General features: G+C 38.3%; 1 protein-coding gene across 2 annotated transcripts in view; it reads right to left on the reverse strand.

The window, feature by feature from the left end:
- The window catches only part of opn7b (opsin 7, group member b), a 194,689-nt gene that overhangs the window by 86,501 nt on the left and 89,967 nt on the right, over positions 1-18,221 (reverse strand). The window lies entirely within an intron of this gene.

Raw genomic sequence — 18,221 nt, forward strand, 5'->3', positions numbered from 1 at the left:
ACTTTTTCTTCAGTTCCAGTTTAAGTTTCATGATGTTTTTTCACCCGTTTCAGAGTTTATAATGGGTGTGTATGGGACGGAATGTTGGGGCTAGAGTGAGGCAGCTCAACTGCTAGAGTGAGAGGAGCAAAAAAAAAAATCTTAAAATCTTTTTTAAAACTGCTGCTGTGTCCGCAGCGTTTGCTCTACAGGTATGATTTTACCCTCAAAACGTAGCCATGGCTGTCCTCTTTCATCCAATGTGTTTACTATTGTACTAGGTGTTATGGTTCTTTCATAAATGTCACCAATGCACAGCCTCCTCCCTCCAACTCTTCCATAGACTCTAATGTTAAAATGGCTCAGAAGGTTCGTTTGAAAATCAGAAGAGCATGGTGTCTTTCCACTGTCACCACGTCCATATAATAAACTCCACAGACATGAAAACTGAGAATTTCGTAGACTAGACATTGCTGTCGCTCACGGTGAAAGAATTTTGTCAATACGACTTTTACTTTTCATTTGGGAACGATTTGTTTCGGCCTGACTTTTCTGTTCATTTTAAGCAGCAAAAGTGAGGTGCATGTCTGTGTCCGTGTGTATGGAGCCATTGGGTGCGGTCAAGACAGTGTGTCTACAAAGACCAATTCTGACAGTGTCAAACAGGCAGGTCAACATGTTCCTGCACATGTACAACAGGTATCTTATGCTGATGCTGTAAAGAGTGGACTGCAGCATAAAGTTAATGAACAACATGAGGTGTCAAGTGCCCCACAGGTGGGTTATGCTGACTTTTTGAAAAGAGGCTGTCACAGTGATGTGGCAGGACCATCTCATGCAGAAAGAGTGAACCTTGAAAACCAGCCCTCTATTACACTTGTCTGTGCATCTCACAGCCAGGCACATCCTAAATATGGAGACTCCAGAAACAAGCAGTGCACATGCAACTCACTCACATTTCTTGCATTCCTTCATGAGAATGAAAACATGACTACAGCTGACCTTAATCTGGTCTTGGATAAAGGTGATGTGATGTACAAAGAGGCCAAGAAAAGATTTCCTAAAAATATTCATTTGGCAACCGATGAGCTGCCAGACAAAGTTGATGCTCGCTGGTCTATGTATGATGTCGACATGACACAGCCTTCCCGGTATGGGACATTTGAAGAACCTCCAGAGGAGGCAGTAGATACCTTTCTCAGCTTAGAAGCAGGACTGAGCTGCCTGTTGTCAGATGTGCAGTATGCCTTATTGATTATGAGTGGATTGTGTATCGCAGTGTTCAGATCCACATCAGGCAAATATGGTTTCTTTGATCCACACTCCAGAACACCCAGTGGTCTTCCTCTATTACTACAGTCACGTAATCGTGGTACAGCAGTGATGCTGAAATTCACACTCCTCAGTGACATGATTAAGAGGATCCAAGATTCTTATGAAATGATGGAGATATCACCCTCTTGTAACTATGAACTGAAGCCTGTGCAGTTCTACAGTATGAACACAGTCAACCTGAGTGATACTATCACAGACACAGTCTGCAGACCAACAGCTGCCACTGCTGTGGCACCTACTCACTCTGATACAACTGTTGATGAAGCAAACTCCTCTTCTCCAAGGAGAAACACAACGACTGATCTGACTGAGAACATCTTTTGTCAAATGTCCATTTGTACGCCACCGGTGAAACAAAAAGAAGTTCACGTGACTCAGTTCACATCATATGAAGATCAGAATGAACCTCCTAATATACCAACTGAAGAACTATGCAGTGAATTAAGTTTCCTTCCATCAAGGGATGCTTTTTTATGTCAGTCAAATGCTGCAATAACAAATGTTGCTTCCTGTGATCTTTCTGATATAGTTTTACAAAAACTGAAAAAAGTTAATAAACAACAAAGGCACAAAATGAAAAGAAGATTAATGGCATCAGTGAAACCCAGAAATCAGAGAAAAGAAAACCAAAAAAGGAAAGAACGACAAAAGTATGCTTCAAACAAAGAGTACAAAGAAAAGAAAAAGTCTTGCACAAGCGAGGCATATAAAAACAATCCTGAAGTCAGACAGAAAAAACAACAGTATATGAAAAGACGTTATTGTGAGAATGATGAATTGAGACAGAAACAACAGAGATATATTAGAAGACGTTACTGTGAAAATGATGAATTCAGAAAGAAACAAAAACAATATGTTAAAAAACGTTTTTCTGAGAATGCTACAGTTAGAAAGAAACAACAACAATATATTAAAAGACGCTACTGTGAGAACGATGAATTCAGAAAGAAACAACAACAATATATTAAAAGACGCTACTGTGAGAACGATGAATTCAGAAAGAAACAACAACAATATATTAAAAGACGCTACTGTGAGAACGATGAATTCAGAAAGAAACAACAACAATATATTAAAAGACGCTACTGTGAGAACGATGAATTCAGAAAGAAACAACAACAATATATTAAAAGACGCTACTGTGAGAACGATGAATTCAGAAAGAAACAACAACAATATATTAAAAGACGCTACTGTGACAATGCTGAATTTAGACAAAAACAAAAAAACTATATAACTAAAAGGTATCAAGAAAACCCTGAATTCAGAGAGAGACAGAGATCTCGAGTGACTCAGCGTTATGCACGTGATAACGCATTCAGAGTAAGACACAGACAACTAATGAAAAAACTAATGCGAGACAGGTATCAAAGTAATCTTGCATTCAGGATTATGCACAACATGAGATGTGCAATGAAAATAAAAAGGAAATACAGATGGGTGAACAGACAAACCCAAGAGAGTGACAACAGTGTGATCAACGAGGCCATATCTGTGTTCAAATCACAAATCAAAGCTGGACCATCATACCCATGTACTGTATGCTTCAAGGCTTCATTTCCAAACCAAGTACGACCCTGCAGAAGGTCAAATTATGTCAAAAACCCACATGTGGTTGCAACATGTTTGACAGGAAAGTATGTTCATGTTTGTGATGAAAACTGCAGAAATGAGCAGTGCAATGTGCCCGATGAGAGAAAGAGAGAGTGGATTTGTCACACCTGCCACGATCATCTTAAAAATGGATCCATGCCAGCACTTGCTGTTGCCAATAAACTGAATCTTGCTGATATTCCAGCTGAATTGTCTGATCTCAACATACTGGAGAGACATCTCATAGCCAAGTGCATACCATTTGCCAAGATTATTCCTCTTCCCAAAGGCAGACAAAGAGCAATTAGAGGAAATGTGGTCTGTGTCCCATCAGAGGTACAGGAAACTGTTGAAGCACTGCCTCGATTGAGAATTAATTCTCAGGTGATGAGAATAAAATTGAAGAGACGCTTGTCTTACAAAGGTCATCAGCTGTTTCAGACTGTAAGCTGGTCTAAACTTGTGCAAGCACTGCATAAACTCAAGCAGATTCATCCACAGTATAAGGATGTGAGCATCAGAGATGATCCTGAGCTGTGTGACCCAACACTTCCTGATGAAGATGATGAGGAGGAGGATGATGAAAACATGAATGAGGACGATTATGATGAGGCTGATTTAATGGAAATTGACAGCTGTGAGAAAAATGCACTGAGTGAAACACAAAATAAAAATGAACAGGATATTGACATGTTACCCTGTGATGGTGAACAATCGCATGAACAGATGAGAGATGATTCAGAGCAAGCAGATGGACTGACTAATGGTGGTTTTGCACTCGAGTCCTGTTTGCAGCCCCCTGATGTGGCTGAGGAGATATTATGTTTCAGTGAAGGAATCTACTCTGTTGCTCCTGCAGAGAGAAACAATCCAATAAGTTTTTTCAAAACACCTAAACTGGAGGCCATGGCCTTCCCTGTGCAGTTTCCTACAGGCCAAAACACACTTGATGAAAGAAGGCTGATCAAAGTATCCCCCAGTGGGTATTTCAAATCAAGACTTTTCTGCATTGATGATCGTTTTGCCAAAGACACAAACTATTTGTTCTTTGCACAGTTTGTGACTGAAATACACTTGGCTACATCCAGCATGACAGTACAGTTAAGGAAGGCAAAGCCTCTGACCAGAGATGGTAGAAAAATAACCTCAGGCATGTTACAAGATAAACATGAGGTGGAGAAACTGGTGCGAAATAAAGATGCAGTGAGATTCATGCAGCCTCTGAGAGGAACCCCAGCCTATTGGGAGAAAACAACAAGAGATCTTTTTGCCATGATCAGACAGTTGGGAACTCCCACGTTCTTTTGCACATTTTCAGCTGCTGAAATGCGCTGGCCTGAAGTGATCGAGGCAATAACAAGGCAGCAAGGTGAACAAGTGAATTTTGAAGGACTCGACTGGTCAGCAAAGTGTGACATCCTGAGAAGCAATCCTGTCACAACAATGCGCATGTTTGACAAGAGAGTTGAAGCATTATTCAGAGATTTACTCTTATCTCCCGCAGAGCCACTTGGCAAAGTCATTGACTACTTTTACAGAGTTGAGTTTCAGCACAGAGGAAGCCCACACATACACTGCCTCCTGTGGGTAGAAGGTGCTCCTGTGTTTGAGGAGGATGATGAGCAAACTGTTCTTGATTTTATAAACAAATACATCACAGCTCAGCTGCCTGATCCACATAAACAACCTGAACTGTACAAAAAAGTAACAGAAGTGCAAAAACACAGTAAGAACCACACAAAGACGTGCTTTAGGAGTTTAAGCTCCGGGTGCCGTTTTGGTTTTCCCAAACCACCCTGCAATGAGACAATGATCACAAGACCCAGTGAGGATGATGCACTGGAAGTAGAAACGGCAAAGAACAAGCTCAGACCACTGAACCAGCTGCTGAATGAACCTGAAACTGCTTCCATGAGTTTAGAGCAGCTCTTGGAAAGATGCAAGTTGACACATGCAGAATATCAGAGATACCTGAATAAAATGAACATGAGGAGTACGATCATACTAAAGCGTGATCCAAAAGACTCTTGGATAAACGGCTATAATCCACATCTGCTTGAAGCCTGGAACAGTAATATCGACATAAGCTTTGTTTTAGATGCTTTTGGTGCTGCAAATTATTTAATGAAATATATATCAAAAAAAGAGAGCGGGCTATCTGAGTACCTGAAAACTGTCATTGAGAACTCCCATAAAGACAGTGTAAATGAGTGCGATGAAATGAGAGCCGTCATGCAGGCATATTCAAAGAAGCGAGAGATCAGTGCACAGGAGTGTGTTGCTCGTGCATGTGGTCTTCACATGAAGCAATGCTCACGTGCTGTAATATTCATTCCAACTGATGATAATCCTGTGAAAATGAGTCGTCCCCTGTCAGTTCTGGACAACACAACACCTGAGTCTTCCAATGTTTGGATGACATCTTTGAATGACAAATACAAAGCCAGACCTGAAACACCAGAGTATGAGGAGATGTGCATGGCAGACTTTGCTGCTACTTGCAGGATTGTCTATGGCCAACAGAAAAAAGGTAAAGATGTTTTGCCCCTTCTCAATGAGATGGGGTTTGTGCAAAGGCGCAAAAACGATAAGCCTGCTATCATCAGATTTCACGGCTGCTCACAAGAAAAACATCCAGAGCAATATTACGGAAGACTGCTTAAACTGTACCTTCCTCATCGTTCAGACCACGAACTGAAAACACCATCGTTGCCAACCTATCAGGCTTTCTATGGTGCTGGCTGTGTACAGCTACCAGGTACTGACCATCTTGAGTACGTGCAACACATTGTCAAAAGAAACAGAGAAAAATATGAGAAAAACAGTGAGGAGATCGAGAGCGCTGTTGAGGAATATGAGCAGAACAGAGGTGTGACTGACGAATGGTGTAATCTGGCACCTGAATCAGATCTCGTAAGGTTGCCACTTGTCGAACAAGAAAGAGAGCGAGACAATGAAAATGAACAGGAAGATGTGCCCGACTACAGCCGTCAGGCTGATGCTTCAACAGAAGTCAGAGCCATCAGGGAACCCCCTGCTATTGATCCCACATTGTTACGTCAGATGTTTCAGAATCTGAACAAGAAGCAAGCCTGCATATTTTATGCAGTTAGAGACTGGTGCATTAAAAGAGTCTGTGCTCTAAATCCAGAGCAGTTTTTCTTTTATATTAATGGTGGTGCTGGAACAGGAAAATCACATCTTATCAAATGCATCTACTCAGAAGCATCTAAGATACTGAGCAAAGTGCCCAGATATGCAGACGACGTTGACATATCAAAACCCACTGTCCTGTTAACTGCTTTCACTGGGACTGCAGCTTTTAACATTTCTGGAACAACACTGCATTCTCTTCTCAAGCTGCCGAGAAGCTTAAAACCTCCCATTCAGGGACTTGGCAATCAGCTGGATGAAGTCAGATCAGAACTTTTGAATGCTGAAATAATCGTCATTGACGAAGTGTCTATGGTGTCAAGACATCTCTTTGCATATGTAGATGCAAGACTCAAACAGATCAAAGGGACTCGGAGACCCTTTGGAGGCATGTCAGTCATTGCTGTCGGAGACTTCTATCAGCTACCCCCAGTGCGACAGTCTAAACCTCTCTGTGTGCACGACCCGTCCGAGATCGACCTGTGGCGGGAGCATTTTCAGATGATCACTCTGACTGAGATTATGCGTCAGAAAGATGATGTTGTCTTTGCAGAGATGCTGAACAGAATTCGTGTGAAAGGAAAGTTGGATGAGCTTTGCGAAGCAGATAGAAATTTGTTGTCACAGGCCATAACTGAACCAGCCCTTTGTCCAACTGATGCGTTGCACATTTTTGCAACTAATAAAGAAGTGGATGCACACAACTCTGCAACACTGGCTCTGCTCCACACTCATATCATTGACATCCATGCAGATGATTATAGAAAAGATCCTAGAACTGGCAGAATGGCACTTCAAGACAGACCATTGAAAGGAGGTAAAAACGAGTTACCAGACACACTGAAAGTTGCAGAAGGAGCTCGTGTCATGCTCACCAGAAACATTGACATACAAAATGGTTTGGTTAATGGAGCTTTTGGAAAACTACTTAGAGTAGTTCACTCTGAAAACGACCAACACATCATCAAGCTTGGACTTAAAATGGATAATGAGACATCTGGAAAGAATAACCGCACACCAGCAGACGACATGGTGTACATTGAGAGAGCAGAGGAGAATCTGAAGCAGAAAGGAGTGGTACGAAGACAGTTCCCAGTGAAGCTGGCCTTTGCATGTACAATACATAAGGTACAGGGTATGACAACTACATCAGCTGTTGTCTCTCTTAAGAGCATTTTTGAGCCCGGCATGGCCTACGTAGCTGTCAGTAGAGTGACGTCTCTCAGTGGACTGTATCTTCTTGATATGGAGGAGAAAAAAATATTCACCAACCCAGAAATCACTGCAGCGCTTGAGAACATGAGACAAGCCAACCTTGATGACATGATGCCTCTTCTACACGTGAGGCAAACACTGAGCAGGTCAGAGGTTTTCACCATTGTTCATCATAATACAGAGGGACTGCCAGCTCACATTAATGACATCAAAAGTCACCATGAATTGTGTCTAGCAGATGTTTTGTGCCTAACAGAAACACACCTGCGGGGCTCTTTTGTCGCAGAGAGTCTCCACTTGGAAAATTACAATTTGTTCAAACGCAACAGACACCTGTCCTACACAAACTTTCCCCAGGTGGCAAACAGAAGTGGTGGTGGAGTTGCTGTTTATGTGAAAAGTGACATTCAAGTGCATGAAAAACAGTACATCCATAATGTAACTGACCTTGAATTTCTGGCTTTAAAGGTTGAAGCACCAGTCAGTGCTCTGATTGCAGTTGTATACAGACCTCCAGACTACACTCTGAGGCCATTCCTGAAAAACCTGGTAAGCCTATTAGACTCATTGGAGATCATGGACTGTCATCCCATCATAGTTTGTGGTGATTTTAATGAGAATGTTTTATCCAGTGCAAACAAACCAATCCTGGAGCTGTTTGAGTCTAGGGGATACGCACAGGTCATCACTGCCCCTACCACAGAGAAGAACACACTGCTTGACCTAATTTTCATTTCTCAGTCAGATCGATGTCTCCATTCTGGAGTCATGAAGACATACCATAGTTACCATGACCCAGTATACTGTGTATTGTCCTGTGATGATTCATGATCTAGATCTTTGAATACAGTAAGTAATTTCTATATTTTTGAATGACTTAAGAAAGTAGAGCGATATTTAAAAGTTGACGCCCTGCATTGCAGTATAATGGTTGAATTGTTTACATAAAATACAATTACATGAATTAAGTAATGATATCAGTAAAAGATGACAATTTTATTTATTACAGAAAATCTAAAATTCACTAACAGTAACCTATAAATGTCAGAAAAATCAAATATAGCAGTTTGAAACGAACAGTGTAGGCATATCCTCTCTGCAGCCAGGCTTCAACATCCTGCCAGGCTGCCCCAGTCTCACCGTGGCTGGGAGGGAGGGAGGGTGGACCAGAGGATTGCCTACACAACACATAAATGTTCAACAGCTTCTTCATTGTTTCTGAGAGAACAATAATGACTAAAGGTTGCTTTTTAAAAAAACAAACAAACAAACAAACAAACAAACAAACAAACAAACCTAATTACAGCAATAATGACAGTTAAGCCACTTTATGTGTGCCTCTATTTTGAAATACTATTTACAAAAATGTTATTATTTTGGTTTGTTATAAACTTTAAACTTTTTCAAAAGTATACGATTATATTTTTGGACAAATCTTTCGATGAAACATACATTTTTATGAGCTTTTATCATGTTTCGGCCAGTGCAATCATCAGGGTGGGTCTGGGTTGATAACTGCACATTTCTGGCCAGAAATGTTTCAGCAGTGTTACATATGTAGTGCATATGTTACACTTGCTTTCTGTTACCAGCTGATACCCTACATTTGTATAGACATTGGATGGTGTGAGGTTGGGGAGTTGAGTGGGGGGGGGGGGGTTACGGTGGGAGCTGAGGGGGGGGGTGTTAGGTTTCCTTTTTTCTTTTTCTTTTTTAAGAGAGACACAGTCCTCCTGTGTCTTCTCCAAGCTTCACATGTAAGATCCAACAGTGTGAAGCACATAGCAGCTAGAAACTGTAATGCCACAGATCAGAGAGGCTTCATCATCACCATCTTCATCGCCGTACGATCAGAGCGTGAGACTTCACATCTGGAGCACAGGAGACATTCTGTGATAAGTCCTCCTTCTAGCTTGTCCCACAAGCAGTCGGTGAGATTTACTCACAACAAAAAGGGTTAATGACATAATTTCCATGAAAACATGTATTCATTCTTTGTAAAGTGTTTAAATTGTGTTTTCACTTGACCTTAGGAGTGTTAGAGTGTATTGTAATGTCTGTACTCAGGTGTTTCCCTCTGTGATCCATCCCCATCAGAGCTGAGACACTCAGGACTGAACAGACTGCACAGTTTCTGTGACCGAGCCTCCAAAACACCTTCTTTGAAACCACTCATGATAGAAGGGCTTCATATTTGCAGCAGCACTACTACAGGTATTCAGTTTATTACAGGATGTGTTTGTTTCTTAGGACCAGCTCTGAGTGCACACTACCTAACATATACACCTTTCTGTTCATTACAAACCAACTACTCTGGATCATATGGCCAGTTGGCAGGAATGTTGCTGCAGGAAAACATCCCTGGAGATCACCATCATTGTCAGACTGACTGTGCCTCCTCTGTGCAGTGTCAAGATCCTCTCTAAATGAGTGTGTAAGTTAACATTTTCATTATTTTATTCCCTTTGACAAGACAAGTATCACTGATATTTACATTTACAACTACATATGTTCCCGTTTTCTGCTCTTCTTTTAAAGTCCTCAGCTATCCCGCTTCTGTGCTGCTTGCCACACATCAAACACTGGCCGGATGACAGGGAGGATCCACTCTGAAGTCACTGGACATGATGAGGATCATATGGGACTTCATAGTTTCACAGAAACATTGTGCTCTGTGATTACAGGTTTTAAATGGACATAATGACTGCCTCTCTCTGATCAACAGGCTAAAGGATTGTTTTCATTGTTAGTGCTCTGTACAATGTATGCTTATTTAATATTTCATCACAGAGCAAACCTTTATTTATTTAACATTTTTTTATTTTGTTTTAATGTTGAATTAACTGTGGGGATTTTTTTAAGTGGGCACTTGGGATGTCATATGACCAGAAATGTGGTAACTGGAATTCAACAGTATGGAAGAAAAAATCTGCTGAGAACGAAACACATACAAAAACCCCCAAGAAAATTCAAATTCATTCCATGTAATCCAATCTAAAACATTTTAAACTGCTGAACAGCAACACAAACAGTGTTAAAAAACAGTGTTAACAGAATGATTATGATGATTTTGTACCAAAGTTTCAGGTCACATGGCACACCTAGTGTGTAGTGTGGGGTATCAGCTGGTAAGTATAGGTTTTTTCATATTTGTGTCCTTAGAGTTTAGATAGATAAAGCCTTGTGTATAATAATTAGTCATAACCACAACTCAAAGTCAGGGACTAACTAAATTTGGGACTTTGTGTCTGAGCCCAGGTTAAAACAATGTGTAAAAAAGCATTTAGCGGCATGGCTGAACAATGCTGTAAACTATTGATACTTATTTATCCATGTTCACAAAAAGGACTAATGTGTTTATTTGATTATTTGCATGTGTTAAACTGTGTCACCACCTTAGGCTTTCATTTGAGTTTACTCACAAATCTCTATACAGTTCTCTTTTACCACTGTGTGGACTCTGTTTACATTAAAACATAAAAAAGAATGAGTAATAAAAAGATGTGTAGACAGATCAGAAGATTAAGTAGACCGATAGAAACAGCTGTTCAGCCATGTTCTAAGAAACCAACACAATTTAAAGGTTCAGGATTGTGGTTTTAAAAGTTGAATTTTCATGTATTTCATATGTTGCTCATTATTTTTTATTTAGTTATTTAATTTAGTTATTTTTCTTTATTCTACCAGTCCTTTTCAGAAAGAAGCTGTAAAATATGACTTAAGATTTTTATGTTATTTTCTATGACATACAAAACAAATTGATGTATGTAATACTATTAAACATGATATACACATGTGTATATGTCTGAAAAACATCATGCTGTATATTAAAGTTTGTATTTTCTGCAGAATGTTTGTTCATCTTTTAAGTTCATTTCAATTAGAAGAATATGAACTTTTAATATTCATTCAGAGGTTTTCTGACTCTAAATTTTCTTTTGTCATTACTCATCTTTTTATTATTTACATTTTAAACATGCTTAGCTTTTTCCAACTTCTTCTGTGTGAACATCAGCTTTCAAAGGTTCTGCACTTTTATTTTCAGGTTAAAAATTCTGTATTTTCCAGCTCATTCAGATTTTTAACTTAACATTCAGCAATTAATTCATTTCAGTGCATACATTCAGATTCAAGCATTCACACTGCAGTTTCTTCAGAAAATGCACTTTCTAGTTCCATTTTATTATTATTATCTATTCCGTACGTTTTTTGAAAGCCTACTCCTTCAAAACCATTCAACTTAGAAAAACCATTCAAACACCGTTAGATTCCTATTCTTTTGGACATGATTGCTTGTATTTTTCTCATTTTTAACATTTATATTTTTAATTTTATTCAACTTTATTCAACAAAAATTTCCCATGTATTTCAATGGGGAGACCCTTCAAATTCTCATTCAACTTACTCATTTTTAAACTCTTACTACTTCAACATACGTTCACATAGAGCCACCATTCAAACTTTAAAACGAAGACAAGACATTCAACTATTCAACTTGTATTTATCTTTTCAATATCTATTATACTTTTTCTTCAGTTCCAGTTTAAGTTTCATGATGTTTTTTCACCTGTTTCAGAGTTTATAATGGGTGTGTATGGGACGGAATGTTGGGGCTAGAGTGAGACAGCTCAACTGCTAGAGTGAGAGGAGCAAAAAAATTAATCTTAAAATATTTTTTAAAACTGCTGCTGTGTCCACAGCGTTTGCTCTACAGCCACCATTTTACCCTCAAAACGTAGCCATCGCTGTCCTCTTTCATCCAATGTGTTTACTATTGTCCTAGGTGTTATGGTTCTTTCATAAATGTCAACAATGCACAGCCTCCTCCCTCCAACTCTTCCATAGACTCTAATGTTAAAATGGCTCAGAAGGTTCTTTTGAAAATCAGAAGAGCATGGTGTCTTTCCACTGTCACCACGTCCATATAATAAACTCCACAGGCATGAAAACTGAGAATTCAGTAGACTAGACATTGCTGTCGCTCACGGTGAAAGAATTTCGTCAATACGACTTGTACTTTTCATATGGGAACGATTTGTTTCGGCCTGACTTTTCTGTTCATTTTAAGCAGCAAAAGTGAGGTGCATGTCTGTGTCCGTGTGTATGGAGCCATTGGGTGCGGTCACTATAGCAACCAGGCTCACACCTGCCTGCTTAACGAGCTCTCTCTCACTCTGCCAAGATTCATCTGAAACACTTCTCTTTCAACTGCTGCTGTCTCCACAGTGTTACAGCCATCATTTTACCCTCAAAACGTCGCCATCGTTGTTCTCTTTCCAACATCTTGTCTTTCAAAGCTCAGAGATGTAAACTTTTTAAACTGTGTGGATCCAAGTGGAGGGATCACATTTGAGTCATTCAGTGATTCAAAGAATATGACCTTTTAATATTCTTTCAGATGTTTTCTGACTCTAAATGTTCTTTTCTCATTTCTTAGGGTTTTCTAATTTACATTTAAAACATTTTCAGCTTTTTTCCAACTTCTTCTTCTGTGTAACCTTCAGCTTTTAGCAGTTCAGCACTTTTGTTTTCAGGTTAAATTCGGGTTTTTTTTTTTTATCTCATTCAAAATTTTTAACTTAAATTCAGTAATTATTTCATTTCAATGCATACATTCAGATTCAAGCATTCACACTGCAGTTTCTTCAGAAAATGCACTTTCTAGTTATTATATTTTATCTATTCCGTACGTTTTTTGAAAGCCTACTCCTTCAAAACTGTTCAACTTAGAAAAACCATTCAAACACCGTTAGATTCCTATTCTTTTGGACATGATTGCTTGTATTTTTCTCATTTTTAACATTTATATTTTTAATTTTATTCAACTTTATTCAACAAAAATTTCCCATGTATTTCAATGGGGAGACCCTTCAAATTCTCATTCAACTTACTCATTTTTAAACTCTTACTACTTCAACATACGTTCACATAGAGCCACCATTCAAACTTTAAAACGAAGACAAGACATTCAACTATTCAACTTGTATTTATCTTTTCAATATCTATTATACTTTTTCTTCAGTTCCAGTTTAAGTTTCATGATGTTTTTTCACCCGTTTCAGAGTTTATAATGGGTGTGTATGGGACGGAATGTTGGGGCTAGAGTGAGGCAGCTCAACTGCTAGAGTGAGAGGAGCAAAAAAAATAATCTTAAAATCTTTTTTAAAACTGCTGCTGTGTCCGCAGCGTTTGCTCTACAGGTATGATTTTACCCTCAAAACGTAGCCATGGCTGTCCTCTTTCATCCAATGTGTTTACTATTGTACTAGGTGTTATGGTTCTTTCATAAATGTCACCAATGCACAGCCTCCTCCCTCCAACTCTTCCATAGACTCTAATGTTAAAATGGCTCAGAAGGTTCGTTTGAAAATCAGAAGAGCATGGTGTCTTTACACTGTCACCACGTCCATATAATAAACTCCACAGACATGAAAACTGAGAATTTGGTAGACTAGACATTGCTGTCGCTCACAGTAAAAGAATTTTGTCAATACGACTTTTACTTTTCATTTGGGAACGATTTGTTTCGGCCTGACTTTTCTGTTCATTTTAAGCAGCAAAAGTGAGGCGCATGTCTGTGTACGTGTGTATGGAGCCATTGGGTGCGGTCACTATAGCAACCAGGCTCACACCTGCCTGCTTAACGAGCTCTGCCTGCCACTCTGCCAAAATTCATCTTAAACACTTCTCTTTCAACTGCTGCTGTGTCCACAGTGTCACAGCCATCATTTTACCCTCAAAACGTCGCCATCGTTGTTCTTTTTCCAACATCTTGTCTTTCAAAGCTCAGAGATGTAAACTTTTTAAACTGTGTGGGTCCAAGTGGAGGGATCACATTTTAGTCATTCAGTGATTCAAAGAATATGACCTTTTAATATTCTTTCAGATGTTTTCTGACTCTAAATGTTCTTTTCTCATTTCTTAGGTTTTTCTAATTTACAATTAAAACATTTTCAGCTTTTTTCCAACTTCTTCTTCTGTGTAACCTTCAGCTTTTAGCAGTTCAGCACTTTTGTTTTCAGGTTAAATTCGTTTTTTTTGTTTTTTGTTTTTTTATCTCATTCAATATTTTCAACTCAAAATTCAGCAATTAATTCATTTCAGTGCATACATTCAGATTCAAGCATTCACACTGCAGTTTCTTCAGAAAATGCACTTTCTAGTTATTATTAGTGTGAATGCTTGAAAAGCATTCACAGTATTGTTCTTCTAATTAGTGTGAATGCTTGAAAAGCATTCACAGTATTGTTATTCGAATCTTTATTATTATTATTATTATTATATTTTATCTATTCCGTACGTTTTTTGTAATCCTATAACTTCAAAACCGTTCAACTTAGAAAAACCATTCAAACACCGTTAGATTCCTATTCTTTTGGACAACACTGCTTCTATTTTTCATATTTTTAACATTTATATTTTTAATTTTATTCAACTTTATTCAACAAAAATTTATAATGTATTTCAATGGGGAGACCCTTCAAATCCTCATTCAACTTACTCATTTTTAAACTCTTACTACTTCTACATACATTGACATAGAGCCACCATTCAAACTTTAAAACGAAGACAAGACATTCAACTATTCAACTTGTATTTATCTTTTCAATATCTATTATACTTTTTCTTCAGTTCCAGTTTAAGTTTCATGATGTTTTTTCAGCCGTTTCAGAGTTTATAATGGGTGTGTATGGGACGGAATGTTGGGGCTAGAGTGAGGCAGCTCAACTGCTAGAGTGAGAGGAGCAAAAAAATTAATCTTAAAATCTTTTTTAAAACTGCTGCTGTGTCCGCAGCGTTTGCTCTACAGGTATGATTTTACCCTCAAAACGTAGCCATGGCTGTCCTCTTTCATCCAATGTGTTTACTATTGTACTAGGTGTTATGGTTCTTTCATAAATGTCACCAATGCACAGCCTCCTCCCTCCAACTCTTCCATAGACTCTAATGTTAAAATGGCTCAGAAGGTTCGTTTGAAAATCAGAAGAGCATGGTGTCTTTCCACTGTCACCACGTCCATATAATAAGCTCCACAGGCATGAAAACTGAGAATTAGGTAGACTAGACATTGCTGTCGCTCACGGTGAAAGAATTTTGTCAATACGACTTTTACTTTTCATTTGGGAGCAATTTGTTTGGGCCTGACTTTTCTGTTCATTTTAAGCAGCAAAAGTGAGGCGCATGTCTGTGTACGTGTGTATGGAGCCATTGGGTGCGGTCACTATAGCAACCAGGCTCACACCTGCCTGCTTAACGAGCTCTGCCTGCCACTGTACCAAGATTCATCTTAAGCACTTCTCTTTCAACTGCTGCTGTGTCCACAGTGTTACAGCCATCATTTTACCCTCAAATTGTCGCCATTATTGTTCTCTTTCCAACACCGTATCTTTCAAAGCTCAGGCATTTAAACTTTTTAAACTGTGTGGATCAAAGTGGAGGGATCACATTTTAGTCATTCAGTGATTCAAAGAATATGACCTTTTAATATTCATTCAGATGTTTTCTGACTCTAAATGTTCTTTTCTCATTTCTTAGGGTTTTCTAATTTACATTTAAAACATTTTCAGTTTTTTTCCAACTCCTTCTTCTGTGTAACCTTCAGCTTTTAGCAGTTCAGCACCTTTGTTTTCAGGTTAAATTCGTTTTTTTTTTTTTTTTTATCTCATTCAATATTTTTAACTCAAAATTCAGCAATTAATTCATTTCAGTGCATACATTCAGATTCAAGCATTCACACTGCAGTTTCTTCAGAAAATGCACTTTCTAGTCTTTATTCTATTTTATTATATTTTATTATTATGGATTCCGTACGTTTTTTGTAATCTATCTCCTTCAAAACCGTTCAACTTAGAAAAACCATTCAAACACCGTTAGATTCCTATTCTTTTGGACAACACTGCTTCTATTTTTCTCATTTTTAACATTTATATTTTTTATTTTATTCAACTTTATTTAACAAAAATTTATAATGTATTTCAATGGGGAGACCCTTCAAATTCTCATTCAAATTCCTCCTCTTTAAACTGTATCTACTTCAACATACATTGACATAGAGCCACCATTCAAACTTTAAAACGAAGACAAGACATTCAACTATTCAACTTGTATTTATCTTTTCAATATCTATTATACTTTTTCTTCAGTTCCAGTTTAAGTTTCATGATGTTTTTTCACCCGTTTCAGAGTTTATAATGGGTGTGTATGGGACGGAATGTTGGGGCTAGAGTGAGGCAGCTCAACTGCTAGAGTGAGAGGAGCAAAAAAATTAATCTTAAAATCTTTTTTAAAACTGCTGCTGTGTCCGCAGCGTTTGCTCTACAGGTATGATTTTACCCTCAAAACGTAGCCATCGCTGTCCTCTTTCATCCAATGTGTTTACTATTGTACTAGGTGTTATGGTTCTTTCATAAATGTCACCAATGCACAGCCTCCTCCCTCCAACTCTTCCATAGACTCTAATGTTAAAATGGCTCAGAAGGTTCGTTTGAAAATCAGAAGAGCATGGTGTCTTTCCACTGTCACCACGTCCATATAATAAACTCCACAGGCATGAAAACTGAGAATTCAGTAGACTAGAAGCTGCTGTCGCTCACGGTGAAAGAATTTCGTCAATACGACCTATACTTTTCATTTGGGAACGATTTGTTTCGCCCTGACTTTTCTGTTCATTTTAAGGAGCAAAAGTGAGGCGCATGTCTGTGTACGTGTGTATGGAGCCATTGGGTGCAGTCACTATAGCAACCAGGCTCACACCTGCCTGCTTAACGAGCTCTGCCTGCCACTGTACCAAGATTCATCTTAAGCACTTCTCTTTCAACTGCTGCTGTGTCCACAGTGTTAAAGCCATCATTTTACCCTCAAAACGTCGCCATCGTTGTTCTCTTTCCAACACAGTGTCTTTCAAAGCTCAGAAATGTCAACTTTTTAAACGGTGTGGATCAAAGTGGAGGGATCACATTTGAGTCATTCAGTGATTCAAAGAATATGAGCTTTTAATATTAATTCAGATGTTTTCTGACTCTAAATTTTCTTTTCTCATTTCTTAGGTTTTTCTAATTTACATTTAAAACATTTTCAGCTATTTTCCAACTTCTTCTTCTATGTTAAACGTCAGCTTTTAGCAGTTCAGCACTGTTGTTTTCAGGTTAAATTCAGTTGTTTTTTTGTTTTTTTTTATCTCATTCAAAATTTTTAACTCAAAATTCAGCAATTAATTCATTTCAGTCCATACATTCAGATTCAAGCATTCACACTGCAGTTTCTTCAGAAAATGCACTTTCTAGTTATATTTTATTCTGTATTCCGTACGTTTTTTGTAATCCTACTCCTTCAAAACCGTTCAACTTAGAAAAACCATTCAAACACCGTTAGATTCCTATTCTTTTGGACAACACTGCTTCTATTTTTCATATTTTTAACATTTATATTTTTAATTTTATTCAACTTTATTCAACAAAAATTTATAATGTATTTCAATGGGGAGACCCTTCAAATCCTCATTCAACTTACTCATTTTTAAACTCTTACTACTTCCACATACATTGACATAGAGCCACCATTCAAACTTTAAAACGAAGACAAGACATTCAACTATTCAACTTGTATTTATCTTTTCAATATCTATTATACTTTTTCTTCAGTTCCAGTTTAAGTTTCATGATGTTTTTTCACCCGTTTCAGAGTTTATAATGGGTGTGTATGGGACGGAATGTTGGGGCTAGAGTGAGACAGCTCAACTGCTAGAGTGAGAGGAGCAAAAAAATTAATCTTAAAATATTTTTTAAAACTGCTGCTGTGTCCGCAGCGTTTGCGCTACAGGTATGATTTTACCCTCAAAACGTAGCCATCGCTGTCCTCTTTCATCCAATGTGTTTACTATTGTACTAGGTGTTATGGTTCTTTCATAAATGTCACCAATGCGCAGCCTCCTCCCTCCAACTCTTCCA

The sequence above is a fragment of the Maylandia zebra genome, linkage group LG20 (genome assembly GCF_041146795.1).
Source record: "Maylandia zebra isolate NMK-2024a linkage group LG20, Mzebra_GT3a, whole genome shotgun sequence".
Classification (NCBI taxonomy): Eukaryota; Metazoa; Chordata; class Actinopteri; order Cichliformes; family Cichlidae; genus Maylandia; species Maylandia zebra.